The 24,966-nt window shown below is 45.4% G+C and overlaps 1 protein-coding gene across 1 annotated transcript in view; it reads left to right on the forward strand.

Moving 5' to 3' along the window:
* Positions 1–24,966, forward strand: part of WWOX (WW domain containing oxidoreductase) — a 713,985-nt gene that overhangs the window by 649,651 nt on the left and 39,368 nt on the right. The gene's annotated exons all lie outside the window — the stretch shown is intronic.

Genomic DNA, 24,966 nt, shown 5'->3' on the forward strand with positions numbered 1-24,966 from the left:
ATCAGGGGGTGATTTGGGCCTTTTTACACTTTATTGGTCCTCCCACAGCACCTAGAAGTTTGGGGTAAAGTGCAAAATATGCTCCCAGATGGGGAGTAGTGGTGGAGTGGGGAATGGGGTTCTTTGCATGAAGGGAGCATGCATCCCCCAGAATCTCATTTCTGCCCGCAGTTTCCTTGAGCCTTGGTTTCTCTTAGCAGTGGGCATGCTGACAGCTGTCACGACGCGGGCTTATTAGCCTTTTCTGGGCAAGGTTCAGGGTTCCCTCCTGCAGCCATCTCCATGGACGCTGTGGAGCCGGAGCTCCAGATCCCCTCTGTCATTCACTTCAAAGGCTCATAGCTGCCCAACTGTGCATTTTTTTAAAGAATCGACTTTACAATGAGCACAAGTTTCTGCCTGCCATGGAGAGCCCTGCCAAGATGACCTGGGCACGCCAAAGGGCCCGGCAGTAGCTGTCAGAATGGGGACGGTGATCTCTAGAAAAAATATAAACTGCAAAAATAATGTGGTAAGCCAGAAACCACTGTGGTGGTGCAGGGAGGGGGCACTGTCCTGCTGCCCTCCTCCGTCTAGGTCCCTTGTGCTGCTTGGCCTTTTGAGTTGTCAGGGGCTGCCTAGAACTCGGGAAGTGTGGCAAGGGGCGTTACAACTCTTGCTGAGCAGCTTTCTGGCCAGGGGACTTTATCAGTGTGTGATGCAGTGGATTCAGTGTTGCACCGGGACTTGGGAGATCCAGGTTCAAATCTCTACTGAGCCATTAGCTCATGGAGGGACTTTGGGCCAGTCACCAACTGTCAGCCTAACTACCTCACCGGGTCATTGTGAGAAAAAGTGGAGCGGAGGAGAACCTTGTAAGTCCCCTTGGCTTCCTTGCAAGAGGTTGGTCATTTGGGTTAGGAAGGCGCACAACCCACCATGTGTCAAGCAATCTAGAGCAGGCCTGTGCGTTCTTAGGGTGGCTTGTCTGAGAGGGAAAAATCCAGGCCGCCAGGGGTTTCCCTGGGCTTTGTTTGGACAGCGCAACCACCAGTCCTGGCTTCCTGCCCATACTGGGTTGCCGCGTCGTGTGAACCGGGTCTCCCACTCCCCCCACTAGCCCCCTCGTTTCTTGGGCAGGCAGATGTCGCACAGCAGCTGCGAGATGAGCTGTGGATTATGAAGGCTTCCGTTCGAGGCTTCCTCCACTGCCAGCGGGTTTATTGTTTCATTGTATATCGGTTGTTGTTTAATTGGCTATGTTGTGTTTATTTCTTCTTGTTGTATTTATATGGTTGCATCTATATTGCATTTTTATTCTATTATGTTTTATGGTTTTGTTTATTATTGTTATTTATTTTTATCTGTAATTTTATGACTGTGCTGTGAGCCGCCCAGAGAGCCTCTGGCTGTGGGGCAGCATACAAACGCTATCGCTAGAGAGACAGATAAGGCCACAAGGGAGGCCTTATGCCAAGCGGCTCTCTCTCCGCCTCGGGTCTTATACTCGGAGGAGGCAGTGATGACTCTGGTATGGGGGTGTTAGGTTACAGCAGTAGCTCTGGAAGAGGCCAGAAGGCCATTTGGTCCAAGCCACTGCTCAGAGCAGGACTCCAGTTAAACCATCTCTTCCAGATGGCTATCCAGCTGCGTCTTGCCACCACCTTCCCAGGTCATGGGTTCCATTGTCGTGGCACTCTTAACAGCCAGGAAGTTCTTCCTGATGTCCAGCCATAAAGTGGTTTCCTGTACCTTGAGCCTGTTACTCCATGCCCTGCACTCTGGGAAGATCAAGAAGAGATCCTGGCCTTCCCCTGTGTGTCAGCCTTTCAAGTACTTACAGAGCGTTATCATATCCCCAGCCCCAGCCCCCAGTCTTCTCTTCTCTGGGCTAAACATGCCCCATTCTTCCAGTCCCTCTTTGCAGGGCTGTTTCCAGTCCCTGGATCATCCCAGTTGTCCTCCTCTGAACCCTGTCCAGCTTGTCTGCGTCTTTCTTGCATTGTGGTGCCCAGAACTGGACACAGGTGAGGCCTAACCAGTGCTGAGTAAGGCAGAATGGGCACTTCATGGAATTTGGGAGTGATACTTCTATTAATGCCGCCCAGAATAGCATTTGCCCTTTTTGCAGCCACATCATACTGTTGATTCATCTTCCCTTTGTGATCTACAACAATTCCAAAATTCTTCTCACTTGCAGTATTGCTGAGCCTCATATTCCCCATCTGGTAAGGATGCATTCGATTTCTTTTTCCCAGGTGCAGAACTTGGTATTTGTCCCTTTAGAATTTCATTCAGTTGTTTCCAACACTCCAACCTAAAAAGATCACTTTGAATTTTGTTTCTGTCTTCCAGGGTATTCACTTGCCCACCCAATTTTGTATCAGCTGCAAATGCCTGTAAAGCGGTGTGAACTCTTGAAGGCATTATACACATACTGTCACTGTTGTTGAACAGTAATAATAATAGTAAGCGGCCAGGTCTTAGCAGAAAAAAAAAGCTATGAAGTTTGTTAATGTATCTGTCTCAATTCATGTGTGGTTTGCATTAGATTTGACCACCTCCTGCCAGAAAAGTGACTTTTAGTCATCATAGTTACATTATTATAGCCCTGATCTGATTTGATCCACTATCGCGTCTCCTCTGTGGTTTGCTGACTGAGTCCCGTTTTGTCCTTGGTGGTTCTTGTTGTTTTAATGGTGCAGGACTAAGATGAGAGGGCTGATTTCATCCCTTTAAGAGTAAAAACCAATAACATGTCTGCAAGGGGCAAACCCTCGGCATGGCTGACACCGTATTCATTATGAAGCTGCAGGTCTCCCGAGCGGTTGCTCTCCCCCTCCTTCGCACAGACCGGCTTCATGGGAAGAGTGCTCCGAAGTTTCTTTTCTGTTGCCGCTTGGAGAAGAAAAGGCTGCTTGGCTTCGGCAGTTTTGTCTCCCTCAGCACAGCATTTGAATGTGCGTTGCCTCCCTTCAGCGTGCTGGGCAGGGGCCAGAGGGAGCAGGATTAGTTGACCCACGTTGACAGAGCCCGTGATGGATGAGAGAAATACAATGCGCATCCTGTGTATACTCAAGTGGTAGCAGGGCGCGAGCGGACGTATACCTGCACAGGGGCATGGAGAGGGGTCTGTCACTGGATTGTGTGGCCAGTCCCTTCCTAGCCAACGCCGTGCTGAATTCTTCCAATATTTCTTTATTCCTTCCTCTTAGCAATAGCAGTATCCCCTCCTCTTCTTCACTAGTATTGTTAGTACTCTAACTTTTTTTCATGCCTAAAGTGGCTTACATAAAACAAAAGTATGCATTGGTTCAAGCAAAATATAAAAACCACCACGTACCACAAGCCGAGGGTGTGAAGACCCAATCCTAGCAGCAGAGCGACAAATAGGAAGCAGCCCTTGTACGACCTTGCAGGACAGTTTTACTCGCCGTCTAAATGGTTCACCAAATTCCTCTGGAGCCCAGCCTCGCCTCCCTCTCCACCCTCGCCCTCCCCATTTCCCTCTCTGGGAAATAGTATTTGCGATCTGAAGAAACAGCTACTGAGGGGCGTGGGGAAGGGTGGGTGGGATTGGAGGTCAAAGACCCCTGCTGGGGTCATAGGCATGGCAAGCAGCTTGAGAGGCGGGGCTGACATGTGCTTTGTTCACAGCATTGTGTCCTGACTTTATTTCTGGCAGTTATTTATGTGTTAAATGTATAAATTGTGCCTTCCAGCTAGCAGGCACCTGAAACAAGATGCAGTGAAACTTTGAATAAAATGTCTCATAAAATGCAAGGAATACAGGAGCACCCTCCCCACAATCAAATTTGAGTGCAGCATTAAAGTTCATCTGGAAGAGCAATAAAACATTGCCCAGAATTCAAAGCCTGACACATCAGGACAGTCCCTAGAAAACCTAATAAAGAAGGAGATGATTTGATGTCCCTAGGGTGGGAGTTTGGGTGCTACTACCAGAAAGACTCTGCCTTCATCACTCAATAACCGAGTCTCTCTTGGTGGTGGGGCGAGCGGCAGGGATTGTCATAATGATCGGATGGACAGAGGTGGTCCTTCAGATATTGTGGCCCTAAACCCAGATTGGTGGCAGCAATTAAGCAAATGCAAATAATTAATGCAAAGTGAATGTTAAATCCACAGTCACTGGTATGTGAGAGGCAGCTGGCTATGGTAACTTGGTGATGGAGGAAAACAAGTTTGTACATAGTCAGAAACTCTGTTTTTAAAGGCTAAACCCTGATAGTCTGATCAAATTCCTAAGTCACATGTTTTATTGGGTGTTTCCCAAATTAGGAATGCTGTTAGAAAGTAGGAGCTATCTTCTTCCCATGGGAGACCATTCAGGTCCCTGTGCCTAGTGTAGATGATGATGATGACGATGATGATGACGATGGGATAGATGCCAGATGCAGATTTACAATAATGTCTGTTTTGGTCCTTATGCTTGTATCCTTTGCCTTATTTTGGCTGCTCTGGAAAGCCAGCTGTCCCCAAAGACTAGTTTCCTTTACTTTCTCTGTGCAGTTACTGGCAGATAACAGTTACCTAGATCCTGTTATGGCCTCAGCTGACAGCACAATCCCCATCTCCTCCCAGCATGCAAACTGTCTATTTACATGTCTGATTTTAACAAGCATGATGCAATAGGCATCTTTCTAGAGACACCACCTCCCCACTTTTGGGTAGAAATATGGTTTCTGTTACTGTGAAAACACAGTATTATCCCTGACACATGGAAGCCTGCGGAATTGAAAGTCTCAGAAAACAGGTCTGAAAGCACTGAGCTCAGATACCAGTGCCCCCAAAGATGAAGAGATTCAGGCCTGATGCAGTCACAGATAGTTCCCTGAAAAACAAGCATTTGCTTTGCACCTTAGAACCGTCCCTTGGGGAGCAATCCCATGGTCCTTAGATATCATCTGAGGTGCCACAGGATACTGGGAATCCTTGGAGGCAGTGTCCAAGCCTTGAAAGAGTGACTCAAAGACCACCTTCCACAGCCCTGTTGCAGCCAACATGGCAGGAACCATGCCGGCAACTCCACAAGCTCAGCAAATCAGCTTTGGAAAGTGGGGAAACTGGGTCCTTGGTACCCAGGGAGGGAATGATAGGAGTGGTGCTGAACACCTGGAAGCATCCTTCCCTGTCGTCCCTGTCCTGCATAGCTTCTGGTGGAGTTGGCGAGCTTCTGGTGATTCTCTTGGTGGTGCCCTTGATGTCCCATTGGCTGTGATGCACTTACTCCTGGATGCTCAGCTACCAATGGCTTCGTGCAATGTTTTTATATTATGTATTGATTTTTCATCGGCCCGATTACCAGTGTTCTCTGGCTGGATTATAAACAGTTCAGACCCAAAGCAAAACAATGTGCACCTTGAAAGCAAAGGCCTTGTGTAAAAGAATTGATGAGAGGTCCGTAACTCGGAGGCAGAATAGATGGGCTGCAGGAAAGACCAGGTTCAAACCATGGCATCTCTCACGAAAAGGGATTTCCAAAGACTGTCTGGCAGCTACTATTAATTATGATTTTATTTTTTTAAAGCTAGAAATCCAAGTTTTAAGTTTATTCTAAATTATTTAGGCTGGTGTTAACTTTATGGAAGTATGCTATTTTTGTGTTAATACTCTTTCTTAAATAATTGCTTTATAATGCTCTGATGACTAGATACCCTAACCTGATCAGGAGATATAGAACTGGACAGAAGCCAGCACTGTGTTGGCATTCAGTATTTTTGTCATTTTTCTTGTCTTCAGGTTGTGTTGTATACCATGTTGATGGCAGCACATAAACTATTAGTAATAAAATGTTCACAATTCTGCTGTGTAATGCTAGGAGCAGTACTACTGACTCACAGGAAGTAACCACAGTGGCTTGCTAGTGGATTTGTGTGCATGTGTTTAACTCCATTGCCATTAAAAAGATCTCAGATCCTGAAGAGCCATTATGGGTCTGAGGACATAGTCCTGGGATAGAATGAAGCCGCTTCAGAGGTATCCATACGAAGTGGAATCTCACCTAAGATAAATGTCAGGATGCAGAATGAAGGCTCAGTGCTCCTGGCTGTAATGATATTAATGCCCACAAAATGTGCAGCTCAGGATACTCCCTAAGAGAAAGGGAAAGGCCACATGGCACCCATTTTTTCAATGCAGATACAGAAATGGGTTAATTTTTGACTGTGTGTAGTGTTCTGATAACCTAACATTAGATATTAATTTAAGGTTCATCAATTTAGCCGCTGCTTGATTAGGAGAGTTAAACTACTGTGCTTGTTTATTCAGTGCATAGTCCTTCTGATGCTGTGAGTGGTATATTGAAGCTTTAGTGTAAAGTAAGTGAAACCCATTGGAACTCAGCTCTTTATGTTTGCCCTGCCCACCTTCCATCCCTGCTTCCAGAGAACTGGCTGTGTTCACACCTGAACCTGGCAAGAGGAACAAAGTCCTCAGAAGGGCAAGCGTATTCATTGTGTCATTTTTCCTTCCTGATTTACCAAGTATACTAGATTGCCGAGAGCCTCTAATAGTTTGAGAAACTATGTACACCAATAGTAGATAAGATGGCAAAACAGAACCACTGGAGCGGATGGAGCTGAGGGGCCTGATAAGATACCTTTCAGGGACCCCGTATGACCTGGCAAAATGTGAACTTGCCAGCGTTCTCCAAATTCCATGTTGAGGTTTGCTCTGAGTCAAGGCGATCAGATTGCAAGCTTCATTTTACTCTTTCTGCAGGATGAACAGGGGTGACGTGCCAGGGAAAGATGACACTGCCAGCAGCATTTTATCGGGCTGGCCTCTTGCTGGGCTTCTCACCATGTGGACGGGACACCACAAGGGGGTTGTTTTCTGCTTCCCCGCAGAGAGCATAGGCTTCTGAAAGTAGGCAAGCAGGACAGCCTCAGATGGAAATCAAGCGACCCCCCGCCACCAATACCACCCGATGGCAACTTTCAGTGCTGTTACTCTGGGGTGTTTTAACGGGTCCACTTTATTATATGACAAATGGGGAGGGGGATCCCAAGTCTTCCTTTTCTTCAGTAAGGCTGTCCAATAGCAGGCCAAGCTGGTGGAACATTGTTGAATAAGGTGTTCTATTAAGGCTTAATGCAATACCAATTAAGGCTTAACGACAAAGCATGCAAAAACTCTTGTCCTCATAGAAAGGCTGCAATCTATTTTCCACAGCAGTGAGATCACAGAAGAGACGCCTTCCTCACGTTTCCCTGTCCTGCCAAGATTTTAGTTCCCCCTGCTCACTTTTTAAGTGCAAACTGTTGGATGGAGAGGAATTTGGTGCAAAGGCTCAGTTTGAAGATGAAGAAGATGAAGATAGGGCTGATTTTCCAAGTAAGTTTCTGAGCTTGTCATTTCTTTAATTTCATGTAAATTTTCACTAAGTAAATATTCCTTAAAAGTGAATAAAATTTTATTCCACTTTAACAAGAGAATATAAAAGTTAAAAAGGTCACTGTAGTAATAGACTAATCTCAATTATCAGGGCAGCCGGTGAAACCCTCAACTCCCACCTAATCTCATTCAGTGCACATGCAGTGCACCGTGTGATTTCCAACATGGCTAAATGAAATTATAAAGCAGTGTTAAATTTATTAATCATTTAATTAGCTAAATGTTCCTGCAACTACTCGTGAGATGAATGGCATGTCATTTTCTAATGTAATTTGCCTCTCAGCCAGGCAGGGTCAGAAGGAATAGCTACCTGCATCTTAAATGATCTTTCTTCCCCTCCCCACTTTTTTAATATTATATTTTCTGTGAAAGGACAGGGGCTACTTGACAGTGCTATTTGATTCCTGTGCTCATGTCCTCACTGGCCAAGGAGTGCACCCCTCCAAGCTCAAGAATGAGCAATTCATCCATCCAAGGCTGTGTTTTGTTCTGCAGTTTTGCAAAGCAGGTGTTTGTTCATCTTCCACAAGCCAATGAGCAGAGTGTTGGAAGCCACAGCAGCAAATATTAAGGAGAGGCTCAAGATACTTTTATTTCTTAAAAGTTTACTCAGTTGTGAAGTAATAGGGGAGCCAAACAGTCTCCCATTGTTTGAGACTCTTAGTTAACAGTCAGGCTGCATTTGTACTTTCTGATTCCCCCTGCCCATGGTACATTCAGATTGTCATTTCGTGCATTTCAAAATTGTTAATTTAAGTGATTCTCGCTCACCAGATGCGTCATCAGACACAGGCGACAGCACTTTGATTTGCTGCAGGAATGTGATGGATTTTTTTTTTTTTGATGTTTTGTTCCATAATTATTGTTCCCTGCCAAATCATTGACAAATGTGATTCCGCCAAGTACACTGTAAATCTATTTGGATCTACAGAAGGGAAGACTGTCATAACAACATTGCTTAATGCGCAAGGCAGTGACCTATGCTGTTTCAAGTGCACCATTCATCAGAAAGTTTCCAGAATATTGCATCTAGATTTGCATGAAGTTGAAACTGTCAGGTTGAAAAACGCATTCCGGTCTCTGTGTTATTTCAGGATATGCTTTCTCCTGAATTCACAAAATGTTGCGATGTGTGCGGTTTTCAGTAGAAATTGTTTCCACCATCTTTGACAAAGTAGTCCTCCAGTGCATTGTGTGTGAGTTCCTTCCTTTTAGAAGGGAAGGCTTGTCACAGACCAGGATCAGAGCCTTGTCTACAGGGTGCCCGAGTCCTGCAATGCTTTCCTGCAGGAAGGTTGATACGTGCTCTTCCCTGGTCCCCTTTTGTAGACTGGTGAAATTACTTTAATTCTGTTGGGAGTTCGAAGGTTTATATAGAAGACCTCTTTGTGAACTCTCACACATGGGATGTATGGATTGTTTTATGCATGTTAAAATATACCGTCCACGCAGCTTTCTGCTGAAAGGTAGTCCTTAAATATTGCAAAATAAAGAACTTAATCCAAATAGCAGCTCCACACCCAGCTTTGGAGAAAATGATATGAAGAAAATAAAATGATATGAAGCGAGAAATGTGGGATTTCCCTTTTAGTTCTTACTGTTGTTATTACATTCCAGCCTCCATTTCTGTCAACCACGTGACCTCAGGCAGACAGATAATAGGAGGCCATATAGACAATTTATTCATAGGAATGAAATATGGATAAAATAAGCCATAAAATGCAGACACTAATAAAAGTCCATGGCATGGCTCCTTAAATAAAGCTAGCATCATTAGTGTGATTAGATTCTAGATTAGAAACTAGAATTTCATAGTAAAGGTACCAGCACAGAAAAGACCCTGGCTCTTAGGGATGTCATATTAACCTCAGAAATCGAATGTATTTCGAGAAAAGCTTTAAAGATTCAAGCAAGTGGAAGTTACAGCCATGTTGTGTTTTAATGTTCAAAAGCAGCATGTTAACTGGAAATTAACTGATAATCAGTGGAACGTAAACTGTTTTGGGAGCAATATGCTGAGAGAACTATGTATAAACATCTTTTAGAAATACACAATAAACCAACAAACACGCCTTTGTAGAGTTTGTGCATGTCTCCTGCCAATGCTTCAGCCAGTAACTGAGCAGCTGTATTCCGAATCAGCAGAGCAGCCTTTTAAGGGCAGCTAGAAGTGAGAGCGACAACCTGAGTAAACAAGTTTACTTGAGTATGTATGATGTGGCTACTATTTCCCAAATTTCTGTATTCTAGAAGAGAATGCCAGGAATATCTGGCTAAACTCATAAAGTCTATTTTGATGCTCAGGTAAGGTGGGTGCTGCACCTGACTTTCCACTGTAGGATGGCAGCTGGCCCTGTTTCTAGTTGCCTACGCTGTGGTTCTCCCTATCGGGTGCTGTGAAATATCCTTTCCTTCTTTCTCCATGCTCAAAAGTGTGACTTATTGTTTCTGCTAGTCTATTGTCTTCATCCAGCGACCGACAGGACCACAAAGGGCCCATCACAAACGCTACAGCTGGGGCAGTGGGTGGCGGGGCTCACGTGGAGGCTGAGCAGCCCTCAGTTGCAATGGGCCGCCCTGCCGAATGCTATTTTATGTGCATGCATATCTATGGTGCAAGGGCACACGGTGATCTGCAAGAGGGGATGAAAGCTCCCCCAGTGTAGAGGGGATCTTCCAAGCATGCAGTGTATGGAATGCCGCAGAAGTGCAGCTCATCCACAAGTCTACCTAACCTCTTCAGAACAAGCAGAAGCACAGGGTGGAGACACCTGGACTTGCATTGCCAGTTTCCAGGTGGGTCTGGATTCAGGGCTGGTGTGAGCAACCAGGCTGCTGCCTCCCGCTTTGCATCAAATGGGGCTCCTGGACTGTGCATTCCCTTCCGCACGCAAACTCAGCCCCAGGAGGTGGAAATGGGACAGGATGGTGCCCCCGGCCTTGCCGGTACAGAAGCGTTTCCTGCATTTCCCTGACTTTGCCCAGCCTAATGGCTTACCCAGCCCGTAGCCATGCGTTTGTTGGACTTGCCGCAAAAGGAGCCCGGTTGTGTCAATCACAGGAAACCTTCTTTATACCCAGAAAGATCCTGGGTCCATCTGGCCCAGTATTGCCAACACTGACCCGAAGTGACTCTCCAGGCTTTCAGGCAAGATGCCTACCTGGAGATGTTGATGTTGGGACATTCTGTGGGCAAAGCAGGGGCCGCGAACTCTGAGCTGTGGCTGCTCAGATGAAGCTGCTGCACGCATTCTCCCCTTTGCAAACCGCTCGTCTCCCAGCATCCTTGCCAGGCAGCATGGCCCCGCTCTCTGCACCACGGGTCCTGTGTGTTCATCTGGAAGAGTGTGCAGGGTGGAGTGGCGAGGCTTCAGAAGGGCAGGATGCCGGGATCCTGGACTGCAGCGGGTGGGATGGCTCGAGTGTTGGGCCGGGGCTTGGGAGATCTGGATGGTGCTCCCCAGCCAGCCCTGAGGCTCAGTGGTGGGCACAGAGCCGGTCACTGACTCACAGCCTGACCTACCTCACAGGGTTGCTGCTGTTGTGAGGATGAAACAGAGACCGGGGAGACAGCCGTGTAAATCAGCCTGGGTTCCTTGTGAGCAGAAAAGAGGCAAGACATAAAAGCCATAACGAATACATGAATATCAGTGGGTGGTGTATTAACATGCTGCGTTTTGAACACTGCACGTTAAGTGGTTGTAATCCGGATTTGGTACCTTTCCTGTTCAAAGTAGCTATTTTGTCAAAAAGAGGGGAAGCCCGTGCAAGAAAGGCCAGCTGGGGAGCTCCGGGAGGCTAAACACCCACAGGATTGTGCCTCTTCCATGTTCATTGCATTCGTGCACCTGGATGGGCCTCCTGATTTCCCTGCTTGTGCATTACAACCCTGTTATTTGCCCTTGGTTTTAGTGCTGCACAGCGCATTGTGTTTGCAGCTACACACTCCGAATGGTGAGTCAGAGACGACTGCTTTTCCCGTGCAGCTGTAGCATGGCATGAATTCGGCAGGAAGCCGCCTTTTCTTCCCAACCGGCTACACACCCCCAGGGCCCCTCCTGCTCCCTTAGCCCCGACAAGTTGCCCTTGTGGCCACCAGCCTGACTTTGAGGGCCTCATTATTGTGGGCTTAAATAAAGAATGTTCGTTCCAGCAAAGGGCGGTGGGAAAAGGGAGGAGGCCAATACACACCAGGGCTGTTATCTGGTCTTTCTATCAGCCCAAGTGACAGACTTCGAGGAGAGGGGGAGAGAGAGAGAGAATGTGGAGCTGGTGGTAGAGACCTTAGGCTGACACAGAAGGTGACTCCCCTGACTCTCACCTTGAAAGGCAAAAAGTTCCCACTTTATTAAAATGAATTTCGAAAGGGCCGCTCTGACAGCTGCATAATTAAATATTGGAGTGTCAGCGATAATTTATTCCGCTCGCATTTGGTGGTCAGAGTCTGCTGCTAGAGGGTCAGCAAGTACGGTGACAGAGCCAAGGAGACGCAGCAATCCTGGGCCTTTCTAGCCACGGGAGCAAACTGTGTGGCTATCATTCTTTGTCTGAAGAGGGAAGAGATGCTCCCCTGTCCCCACTCGCTTTCCAAACCTGAGCAAGGAAAATGAGCGGCTGCTGTTTAGCTGCTTGATAAAGCACTGATAGAACCAAATGGCTTATTAAGCAAGGCAAACAATAAAGGTCTTCCCATGTTCCCCCCTCTTAGGCCTCAAAACAAAGTCGTTTCTGACAAGAGTTCTAACGCAGCTACTCAGATCCCAGTGGCGCATTAACCTTTGTCCGGAGCAAGCACCACAGTGCTTATTAGCAGCAGCAATGGCTCCGGTAATAAGTCGTTGTAATATTTACCGTAGAATAATGTGAATAATAGTCGTCATTTAATAGCATCTTAGGGTGTTCCTGCTCGTAGACAGCATAGCCAGTCGTTTAACAAATAAAGTGCTGAAGCTGCCCGGGTAGAAAGGGTGGGGGTTACCAGCTAGTATAAAGTAAAGGTTACTTCCACGAGCCTCACACCCCTGCAGGGATCGCTGGATGAGAGTGATTGCACCCCTTTGGCATTAGGTGAGATGGGTCCTTTTCCGGTGGGCATGGTGGTCGGGGCGTCTCCCAGCTCTGAGGAGGGCTAGCAGCGTTCTCTTTGGAGTATCCTGCCAGCAGCAGACTCGCCTGGCAGCGCTGGATTTTAGTTCACTGTTGCACCGTGACCTGGAGCTGTGCCGCATCGGATGCATTGTGTATGCTGGAAATGGTGAACGTGTCCCAGGTGGAGGGCTTAGGGTGGGGGACTCTGCCAATATGCTGGAGACTCGGGCGTCAGCTTTTGCTAACGGCCCAGAGAGCCTCGGCTATTGGGTGGTATAAAAATGAAAGAAATGAAATCCTAGAGAAAAGAGCTGCGTGTCTTGCCCGGCAATTTATTTATTGCATCTCTTTGCCATTAGCAACCAAAAGTCTGGTAGGTTCTCAAAACAAATCTAAAAGCATAAAAAAATTAGTAAAACGTAATATTTATTTATTTAAAACTCGTGTATACCGTCCACTACCAAATGGTCTCAGGATGGTCTTACAATAAAACAAAGTGGAGCACAGCATCCATTCCATACAATAAAAATGGTTTGTAAAATTATTTTAAAAGCCATGCATTTAAAACAGAATAAAACCAAAACAGGAAGCAGTATGAAACCCAACAGCAGTGCAGATTTCTAAAAACACACTAACAGGGTGAAAACTTAAAATGGAAAGATAAAAATGGTAGGGGAATGGTTTTCCTGAGTACTGAACAGACCACAACTGGATGGGACCTTCTGGGAAGGGGACGACACAGCCGGGGAGGGGTCTCTTCTCCGTAGGCACTGGACTCACCTCCCTTCATTTGATGGGTGACCCTAGCATGGAACTGGGGTACGTTAGAGAGCAGGATATGTTACGCTGGTCGGAAGTACGGTAAAACCTTGGATTGCGAGCACAATTCATTCCGGAAACATGCTTGTAATCCAAAGCACTCATATATCAAAGTGAATTTCCCCATAAGGTTCAATGTAAATAAGGTTAGTCCATTCTGTAACTTTTTTTATCACAAAAATTTGAAGCAGGTGCACTCGGGGGGGGGGGAGGCGGGTGCAATTGCAGGCGCGCTGGCGGGGGGGAGAGGATGCTGTCCTCACCCCCGCAGCAAGAGAGAGAAGAACCGGCACTCAGTTGTGACGTGACGCTCGGCAGCCAAAGCGTGCGTAATACTCGTACTGCAAGACATCGCTCGTTTATCAAGTTAAAATTTAGAAGAACTTTTTGCTCCTTTTGCAAAACACTCGCAGACCAAGTTACTCGCAATCCAAGGTTTTACTGTAGTTATTTCCTAGTGGTGTCATTCTGTATAAAAAGTGAAGTGGCTCATTGCACAACACAATAGTGGGCGAGGCTTGAAAGAACCCCTGAGTTGCTAGAAGAGAAGAGAAAACCATAGTAAATTGTGATATATGAATGCCACCCATTAGGAAAAGCCACAGTGGTCTGTATATGAATTAGGAACAAACATCTACTGCTTCTGTTGCTTGTTTTGGGGGGGGGGGGGGTTGCTAAAATTTGTTGGGCCATGGCTTGCATATCCAAACTGTAGTTTGGGCGTTCCATTTGTAAAATGAAATCCTGCTTTCCCCAGTTCTTCAACATACGCCTGAAAATGAAACTCCACTGAAATGTGTAAGAAAAACAAATTGTACCTCCTTTTGAAATGCAGTTGGAAATCCGTCTCTTAAACTATACTCCAGTGTCACCTGCTAACAACAGTGCTGCTGAAAATCTGTCATCAGCTCCTTAATAAAAGTCTGTCTTGAAAGGTCTGTAGGAGTTGGAATATTTGTATCCAAGTGTAAAATAAACCCCCAGAACCTAACCATTTGGGCCCAATTTAGTATTTTGACTTTAAAATCGTTTTAAGAATATAGTACAACAAGTTATTTAGGTGGAGGGGGGTTGTGTTTGTTTTTACTGAGAAATACAATACTGCTCATTCTAACATTGTAATACTGCATGGCATCAATGTGTGTTGGGGTATAATCCTAAAAACTCCTACCTGGCTGTGCTGCCTGGGGAACTTAAGGCATTCCAGAAATTTTTCTGTGTAAATATGCATAGGATTGCACCCTAAGAAACGATATTCTGGGAAGTTTGAAAGGAAAGCTCTGGTGGCAGTTGCACTTCCTTTGCTCATGAGAATATTCTGGAAGATGCTGTCATTAGTGTTAAATAAGGGCAATCATACATTCTATAATTGTTGCATTAGTAGAAACATCAATGTTCCACTGTAAAAACAACAACAACAAAAACAACAGCAGCAGCAGCAACAGCAACCAGTTTTTGGCATTAAATTGGAAATAAAATACTAACTACCTTACTAATTAATGCTTAAAGTGGTGTGTTACTTAGTTACTTTGGTGTGTAACGTGTGTAACATAGCGTGTAACTTCAGTGTGTTACTTAGTTACTTCGGTGTGTAACCTTTTTGGGCAGAATGCACCAGCATCCTGCACATGTTTAATGTTACAGCTGTAACGGCTATAACAGTGGATTTTACCCATACCAACACTATATTAGCAACTGATGGTTTCCTGGCTTGGGCTGCAGGATTATTGCTGGACCAGCCAGCAAGTGCTGTCCAAGCAAATGCTTCTGTTGAAGACAAACTCCTGTTCGGCACTCAGCTCCCTGCATCCCCACCAGAACCTCCTGGTCAGAGGGGATGCCTGTTCCACCAAGCACAGAGTCGGGCGGTTGCTTTGTTAGGGCAATGGCACTCTTGCGATGGGCAGCTACTGGACGCTGCTCTAGCATCACCTCATGTTTGCTCCTGTTTGCCCAGGCCAGTTTGAAAGCTGTGCCACGACTGAAAATCCTCCAGTTCATTGGAAGACTTAAGCATTGTTATTTTGAAATTACTGTTAGCAGTGTTAGCATTGATGAACTAGCTGCAGTCTGGTAAATTTTCTTGATGCACATAATGTCAATTTTAAACTGGAGTTGAACTGGAACTATAACATTTGAATTTGTAAACTAAGAAATGCAAGATTTTAAGTGGATGGACTTGAAAAAAATCACTAAGGACATAACGTAGTGAAGACCCTCAGATTTTCGTACCAGAAGTTGGTTATCTCGTTGAAATCTTGCTTTCCAATTGCATACTCTTGACATTTCAATTCCTTTTCTTTCTCTCTGTGTTTGTGTTAATCTGCATGTTTGTGTGTGAGAAAGAAAGGATTGGGGGGTGGGGGGAGATCTCATAGTCCAATGCAACTGTTCACTTCAGGAAACCTTCTTGAAGAACGTAGCTCTCATCCTGCAGCTCACCTAAATGAAGACCTTTTACACCTTTTGTAGCACCTGGTCAACAAATTGAGCAGGGATGTGGGTTCCCTGGGCCACAGTCTTGCCCTCCATGGTATTGCATTGTAGTTCTATTTAAATTCTGCTCATTATTTCTAAATTTGCACCTGTGCCTCTAAATTAGCATATGCCATCTGCATACAAGCTGATGCCCTCTTTTGTCCACCTTGGTGGTGATGCATAAGAAGGAAGAAGCCATTTTGGACAGCCAAGGGTCCAAGTAGCATTCCATTCTGAATATCCTTCTTCGCCTAAATTCCTGGACAGTGTAATGCCTCTGTCTTCTGGTGTTTATCTTGAGATTTAATGATACTGCTTATTTACTCTGGAGATGGAGTGGGATCATCCTTCTTGCTCTTTTGTTTAATCCTCCAAGCACACTCTGAATCAGAATGTGTCTACCAGGAGAAAATTAGCATACTGAACCTCCAGGGAAGAGCACAGTTCATCATTTCCTCCTCTGACCCTGTTCTGTTTACTATGTTGGGGTAAAAGAACCAGTAGGGCAGGCTCTAGTAGTCAGAGTGTATTACCTTGTCAGGAAGAGGCTAGGCTACTCAGATTCACCCTGAACAAATTACATACCTCACTACATCTCAGAACAAGGGAGCAGGGTGATAACTCAGTCTAAGCACCATTCACTCTTCTATTACCTTCATAACCAAGGTCATACTAATCAACTCAATTACCAGCCCTCTTGGACATTTTCATAATGTTTTCTGCTAGTTGCTCTCCTGTGAAAATCTCTCAGTCTAAGCAAATTAATGCCATTTTTATAACTATCTACATTTCAGCTACAGTAATTCCTCCCCACCCACCCTGCTTCACACAAACCTTTTGCAAAAGGCTGTTTAATGACAACAACAAAACGCTACCTTTAAACATCATAATGCCAGAAAAAGTGAGATGTTTAGCTTTATTTTGTCGCTGACCTCTTGATTGTGAAAACAAATTCAGTACCTTGAAAAGCAGATACATGGGTGCAGAAATGAACGCAGAGCAAAGTGGGATTGGGTTTCTTTTAAGATTTCAGAGATTAAAGCAATTCAGAATTCAAGAGGAAGTGAACGGTGAGGACATCTCTATTGTATCAAACCTCTTCTCTTGCATTCTGAATCGCCTTCATCTTTTGAGATCTTACGTCAGTCCTTAACAGCAACCGTGCTGGTGAGGGAATTCGCTATAAAACAGGGAGAGCATTTTAATTCATTTGGCATATCAACAATCTTTCCAATTGCTGTGTTACAAACTTGCTCAGAAATGGCAAGAAAAAGTTAATATAACTGTAAACATGGAGCAGACAGGAAGTGGAAAGTAATGTGCTGTGATGTAGGTCATTGTTCAAGCAATCTCGTAGGCTACAAAATGGAGAAGAGATCATGGCTCCGTCCAAATGCAATGCAAACCATGGTTTGTGACAAGCACGAGCAGCTCGGCTCCTAGCCTCGTCGTCTCCCTCCTTCCCTTCATTCATGCAGTAGGTAAGCGGATGAAAATCTTCTGCTTCTACATCATGGAAATGCACGTTCTTATCATGACAGTCCAAAAGGAGAGCCCAAATGTGCCGGTAGCCCTGCGGAGCCATATCAGCAGACCCACTTTGGCCGGTTCCGTATCCACCAGCAGGAGGCCTTTCGTAAAGTTCATGGTTCTTCACTGCCCCTTGAAGACCAGAGCTCCCAAACCTATTTTGCATTAGAGCAGGGAACACTGCAGTGTGCCTGGGAAAATCCAATCGCAGCCGTTCCACCCTGTCCCTGTGAGGATGCAGCTGGGCGCAGAGGGAGTTCTGGGCGGCGGGAATGACAGTCTCTGGGCTAGTAAGAGGCCCCGGGTGTGCCTCTGGGTTCTGAGCCCCTGAGCTGGGCTCCACTGCCCCCGGGCCAAAGCCCATGGCCTGCTTTCAGACTGGGGTCCCAAAGGGTCCTAGCTTTCCCTAGGGAAGAGCTCAACTCCCTTGAGTCCTTAATATGGCACATCTTGCTGACTGAAAAGAAAAAGCAAGTCAGGCTACAATATGCATTTTTAAAGGTCTAAGAAATCTGTGTCAAATACAGTTGCAATTTGTATAAAATAAAGCTGGAGTTTGTGAAAACTGGTGTAAACTGCAGCTTATTTTATATACATTGTGGAAACATACCTGTGTTTCATGGAAATTGCACCTGCATTTTGTGCACCTGCATTTTGTTTCCTCTGCCTTTAGCCTCTGCCCTCCCTGCAAGAAATCACAGCATGTTCTAAAAGTAGGAGACCAGATCCCGGCTTGGCTAATGGCCGAGTGAGTCAGCACCACTGCTGAGTCAGAAGAGGTCTCCCGGGCCATCTAGTCTGACCCCCGGCTCCAGCTGGCTCTGCTCACAACATGCCCACCATGTGGACATCCAGCCTATCCTTGAACACCCTCACCGATGGGGCCTCAAGCACCTCCCGGGGAAGCCCATTCCATACCCTTGGAATAGAAACATAAAAATATAAATATAAAAATATAAAAACAAAAAACATAGAAACAGAAACCAAGGAACCAAGCTGAGCCACTGTTTTTAAAGCAGATTCAGCATACATTCCCCATTGAGGGCAAAGTACAGTTTGCACGAACCAAAGCTTGACACAAACTGGAAGCAGAAGCTTCCAATCTCCTCCTGCCATGCGCAAACCTAGTGGGGCTGCCAAGATGCAGCATGAAAGCCTGCAGTTGTCATCAGGACTCAGTTGAGCCAGACAGCCAAGAGGATGACTCTGTTTTGGTCCAGTTGCAAGCTACTGCTATTGCTGTGGCTACCAGTCCACAACCTCACCTGTTCTCCGGCGTGCGTAGGCTTCCTTAGACACACAACCCCTCTTGTTTGAGCTGAAGTGGCTTCCTGCATTGAAATAAATTTCATGGCGACTGGAGATGCTCTTGCAATTCCTGAACTTAAAATGTATCCCTACCTCTGTCTGGTCCCATATGTTAAGTGATGCTCTCTCTCATTAATAAAGAAAAACCAATCCAATTTAACAAAATCTTCATTTCCATCCATTATAAACGGCTAGTGAATATCTGCAAAGTCCACCCTGTAAAATCTCCTCTTGGAAATGCACCAAATAGATGGCTAGGCACTGATATGGCAGATGCAAGTTTATCTTCGACTGCTCCTCCACATCACCTGCACTGGTGAAAGTTCATTGGTTTGGAAATGAGCCTTGATTATCCTGCTCATGCATTAGTCTGAGCATGTGGAGAGCTGGGCACTTGAGCCCCCAAGCCCCTGCGTGCACTGGCCCCTCATTCATTGTCTCTGTCCGCTCTTCCCTAGATCTTTCCTGCCAAAAGCCAGGGCAACATGCTTGGAAATGTTCCCGTGCAGCCTGGCATACTAATTACTTCCAGTGGTTCCTGACCCTGGGAGACTTCCAAGTGAGTCCTCCCAAGAGCCTATTCGTAGCACAGCAAGTGGAGGTACTGCTTGAGTCTATTTCTCAGGGCCACAGCTTGTCCCAACGGCTCTGAGTGGCCGTTGGAGCCACTGGGAGGTGTTTTTGTCTGTTTCCATACCACGCTGGGGGTAATTTTCCAGTGGGAAGAGTTTCCAGCTTGGGGCTAGAAGAGTTAACACTCCTCTTCCCACAAGCTGCAATGCTTCTTGCCCACCTCCAATGTCTTCTCTTGTATGGCAATTAAACTTAGGGAAACCGTTTCCTTGGGTTCGTGATAATGCAGGTCATGGTACAATTCATTGGAGAACTTATTTTATTTGAAAAGCCTTTCAGGAAAAAATAATTGGCTTCTGTTTTTTTCTACCTTTACATAGGTGGCAGAAATTCACTCATGCAGATTTGTGTCCTAAGGGCTGTAGCCCCGTATCTTTTCATTGCCTAGCATTGCTGCTAAGTGAGTGAAGGCTGGGTGAATCACGTCGGAATGAAAGAACTGGGGTGAGCGAATGCCTGAGTTTTAGTGGGTTCAGACACCATGACAACCCACATTTCAGCACCAAGCCATGGTTCACAAACCTTACTTAGCTCTTGGGTGTGATCTAGATGAGAATTTGTCGACCTTTCTAAGACTACAAGGATTTTTTTTCTATTAGTGTTTACCACCTCAGCCCACCCCTGGCCCCAATCACCTCTGAACCTTCTTCTCTATAGTTTTTGTTCCGGCATGTTGTTTTGTTTTTGCCACGATAAATGAATTTATTGTAAAGTCAATAGCAAAATATCTGACTAGCGTTCATCTTATTTTGAGGAGAGAGGAGATACAGAAAGGAATCCCAGCTCCAGACATACATGTCCACTATTAGTTTTTCCTGGTTTGTTCATTTGTTCCTCCTCTGCTAGATCTTGACAGTGTTTCTAGCAAGGGGCAAAGGACAGTCCATTGTTGGAAACTGGTGTGTTCTGCTCTGAATGCTTCTGATTTTTAAGATTTAGTTAAATCACAGGGCAGGCTGGTGATTGCTAAGTTAGAGGAGCTCCTTCTCTGCAGCAGCCTTGAATCTAAGCTTTCTAGAAGCTCTCCATGGTGGCCCAAAGTGGCAAACCTATTTTGGTGATGGAGTTCAGCACCACGGATCACTCCTATAAGCTCAGTATAGAAATGGTAATGGGCAAAGAGCCCTACCAACACGGAATTCTCCAGCCTCCTCTGGTAAATCATATCACTCTGCCAGTTGTTTTGGGCTTTCTTAAGAAGAATTTTGCAAGGAAATGTGGTGTCACATGGTCTCACTTCTTTGTCTGCATCCACCCAACCGAATGAGCCCATATATAAGCTTTAAGACTGAATAATTGATTTGAACTCAAGCTTTTGAATTCAGTGGAGTTCAGTTTTACTAATGCTCTCTGCTTTATAAATATATCTTTACCCAATATGTCCACTGTTATTACTAACGGAGGTATCATTCCTTTCCTGACTTAGAAAAAGTCTAAACACTTGGCCTAATATCACAATGGAATTAAATTTAGTAGCAATACTTTTGCCTTTAGCTAATATTTATGACACTGCTGCATCCAGAAGCTTTCACAAGCTGAGATATTATAGCATTTTCTTCCCACGGCATGTTGCTATCATTGTCGTTATAATGATGTACAACTTTTTTGACTGATGGGTTTTCCAATGTTCTCCCACATTTGCAATGACAGCAATCACCCTCGCTACCGTGAAATCCTCCTCTTTGTGCTCCTTTGCCTGATGCCTGAGAGACTAGGCCAATTTTCACATTCCTTACAGAAAGAATTATCGAAATAAATTCAATCACTAGGGCCTTAAAAATCTGAAATCCCAGGAAGCTCGTTAGCATTTCCTTTAAAAATTGCTTCCTGACTCTTTATATACATATAGATTTGGACCTTAGATGGGCTTGGCAAGATTCCAGCAGTAAAATCAGACAGTCTGTGCTCTGTGAGACTCTGAGCTGCTAGAAAGTATTATGAAAAGGATTTTTAAACATCTGTGCCCTGGATGACAGTGCTGGGGCATTGCAGTTGCCTGTGCACTGGATGGACTGCTCGGAGGGCTAGGACTGCCTTCTGGCAAGACAGAAAGCACACTGACAGGTAGTTGTGCCATGCCAAGTTTCACACGAAACCTTTGAAACAACCTCTTAGTTCCAAAACTATGCTGCAGCTAAGGACCAAGCTAGGTGAAATGGTTCTGATTGCATCTTGTATGTTTGGTTCATTTGTTTTACCATGGTCCCAACCCAGAGCTTCTCTCCAGCCCCTGCACTGCAGCTACTGAAAGAAAAACAAAAACAAAAAACTAGCATACAAGGGCTAGTCACATAACGGATGTGGTGCGCGGTTAGTAGGTTCAGGAGTGAAATTAAGGGTAGGAATAATTGGCTTCTTTCAGGTGGGAAATTATTGCCCAGATCAGGTTTGTTCTTGAAAAAAAAATCTGTGATCACTGTAGATGCACTTTTTAAATGGTATTCCTGTAAAGATGGGCAGCAAAAGTAGCCTTTGAGCACTCTGCCAGTTACAAGGATATTCCAAGCTTGGAAGGAGGACCATGTAGCATCTTCCATGATCTGAAGATGGTACTGCTGGCTTTCAATGTCTGTAACACCGCTGCCAATTTCATTTGAATGCGTATTCACTTGGTGTGCAGTTACAGCAATTGCTTTAAAAGATGTAATGCCTCCACCAGTGAGTATCTACGTATTAAAGCATTCTTTCCAGGATTATTTCTTGACTTTGCTGCAATGCATTAAAAGAATGTGTCTGTGTGAACCTAAATACGTGCAAGCAAATCGTGTCCATTCTTCCCTGCTACATTTAGCCTCCATTTCATTTTCCTCTGTTGTCTTCTTTGAATCTACAAATTCCCACCTCACTTGGCTAGATACTTGTCCCTGCATTCTTTGTAAAACAGATGATGAGGACAATGACGAGGACAAAAGCAATGATGCTGCCCAATGTTCATCAGAATGCACCTACACACGGAAGATCGTAGAGCTCCATCCCAGGACTGCCCACAAAGGGTTGCTTTGCTGGAACTCATCCAAGCTAGTGTGAATTCTGGTACATTAGTTCATTCACTAGATTGAGGCGTGCTGCATTCTCATTCCAATGCTTTGGTATTCACTTGTTGATGTTCAGTGGTTAAGTCACGTCCGACTCTTTGTGACCCCATGGACCACAGCACGCAACTCTCTCTGTCCTCTACAGCCTCCTGGAGTTTGCTCAAATTCATGTTTGCTGCCTCGATGGCACCATCCAACCATCCCACCCTCTGCTGCCCCCTCCTCTTTTTGCCTGCAGTCCTTCCCACCATCAGGCTCTTCTCCAGTGAATCCTCTCTTCTCATTAGGTGGTCAAAGTATTTGAGCTTTAGCTCATTTTCTAGGTGAATGCAACAATTTTGCATCTTTGCAACGCATTGATGCAACTGTATTTGTACATATTTTTCCAAAGCACATTTTTTCTGTGCATTTTTCAGATAGGTGTATCTTTTTGCTCCACAAAACTAGCTCCACTGCTAGTTGAGAAATGTATGGACTCAGACTGCAGGTTGTGTTCAAGCCCATGTTTGGTTTAGAAGGTGTCAACTGGGTACATCCTGGTTTTCTTTTAGAGGGCTGAAATGCATTTCTCATGGATCCTTACTTGTTTCCAAAGCACCTCCCCCTCAACACACCCTGTCTAAAATAAAAGCACAATGAATGGGTGCATAATAAAATCTTTTAATTGTCTTAGCATATGTTGCTTTTATTAGGTGAGAATAATTGCATTCCTGGGATCACCTACAAAGTCCTCTGGAATATAAAATTGAAATGGAGTCACACTGTGTGCACAAGTCCTTCTGAGCTGCGCCATTTTCCCCTTCACTGCCTCTTGTCCCCCTTTTGCTGTAAAGTTCACATTGAAGTGTGACAAGAGACACTTGACAACTGACACATGCTGGATCTTATCAGCAGTGAGAGCAGTCACGGGCCCTGACTGAAGAGCGATTGTCATTTCTACAACATTTATTCCTCTCCTAGCCTCATTGCTTCCCTTTCAGAAGAAATTTCCTCCGCTAAAAGACTGCACTCATTGTGTGTTTCTCTCCCCTCCACACCATTTGAAAGAGAAGGGTTTCCTTTAATATATGTGCATTTCGTCCCACTGGGCAGCTGCCTATCCTGATTTCCTCCAACCGCTGTATGTCTCAGAATTAGGGAGCTGATTCAGCCTAATAAAGCAAACCAGCAAAAGCTTTTATGGAGTTACCTCCCCTTCACCTCCACCATCCCGTCGGTGCTGCTACCTCTGACTAACTTGCCCTACATTGCGTCGACAAAGGGTCAGAGAGGAAGCCAGTCCAGCGGACTTTGTTCCGTTTGAGTGTGGTTGGGGGGCTTACGTGCCGCTCATGCGTCTGCCTGCCCCGAGCTTTGCAGTGTGAGGCCTGGACGAAGGGGGACAACAGAGCCCTGCCGGGAGAACAAGGCGGCCCAGTGGTGTGTGCGTTTCCTGGGGCTGAGCTTCTAGTAACCCCCTCCAGATTAATTCCGCCACCCGAATGATGCAAAAGCATGCTTGTCGTGGACTGGGTTGGCCCGAGGCGTGGCCACTGCAATGGGAGGAGGCATCCCAGGGCGCAGCACGGGGCTCTTTCTGCTGGTGCCTTTCTGGATACTGGGGCCCAGTGTTGGCGTTGCTGTGCTTTGCTGAGGCTCAGGCTTCCAAGCATCTCCTGCTGCCACTGCCACTTGCCCCTGCTGCCCAGTTGGCTCACTGTTCAAGGGATAACACGATGGGATGAAGGAGAAGGGCCTGATTCTCTCCGGTGCCCTTTGCTGCACAGTTGTACAGATTGAATTTGGAGTGGCAAGGAGGTGGGCAGCAGTGAGGAGGAAGAGCTGGGTCCCTTCAGAGACGGAATGGCTGTTGAGGGTATCTTGCCAAGGGATCGCTCAGCTCTGTTCCCTCTGATTCGTGGTCCTCACTATGCAGATTCCAGGCTCCACCCAGTGCTCTTTAGCATTAGCTATTCAGAATTCAAATATCCCGAAAACAAGCCATGGGTTATTTGAGGGTTACAGAACGCTCAGTTAAACTCTTCTGCTGGGGTTCGCATGATGAGACAAGCTATAGTAAGCCCACATTCAAAGAACAACACTTCCCAATGCAACAACACCGTGGTGACTGCCCTCTCTCTGTGAATCTGGTCATTGTTTTCCGTTCTGCATAATGTAACTTGGAATAATAACTACATGACTAAAGCAAATAGCTGTGTTCATGAGTAAACACTTAGTAGTGTAAGCAATACTTGCACAATCATGTTTGTGAGCTCACAGTGGCTCAGCAATTGGATGGTTCTCCTTTTCTTTCTCATCTTGTGCAAAAGTACCCTGTGTCCATCTGCCCTGTCAATCCCACAGCTAATTAAAGTCACTCTTCAAAAGAACAAAACACACGCACAGATACCAACAAAAGCCCCCCAAGCCACTGTGTTGTTATGTTTCTTGTAATTTCTATTTGTTGAATATGATCTGTTTTGTTCAATATTTTTTCACGTCACCAGAGATTACTGTATGCAAAGTGATATTATCACAATGGCAATGTAGCTGACACTCTTTTGCCTTTGAACTTGTGCTGATGACTGTAATTATTCATGTTGTTTGTTGTGTTAATTTAATATTTTCCTTTTCTAGGAGTTCAGGGATGAGCTATGAAAAATAAAATAAACAAGTTTAGAGTCTTTGACTGCTTATTAAA

The sequence above is a fragment of the Varanus komodoensis genome, unplaced genomic scaffold, assembly GCF_004798865.1.
Source record: "Varanus komodoensis strain SLA01 unplaced genomic scaffold, ASM479886v1 scaffold27, whole genome shotgun sequence".
NCBI lineage: Eukaryota > Metazoa > Chordata > Lepidosauria > Squamata > Varanidae > Varanus > Varanus komodoensis.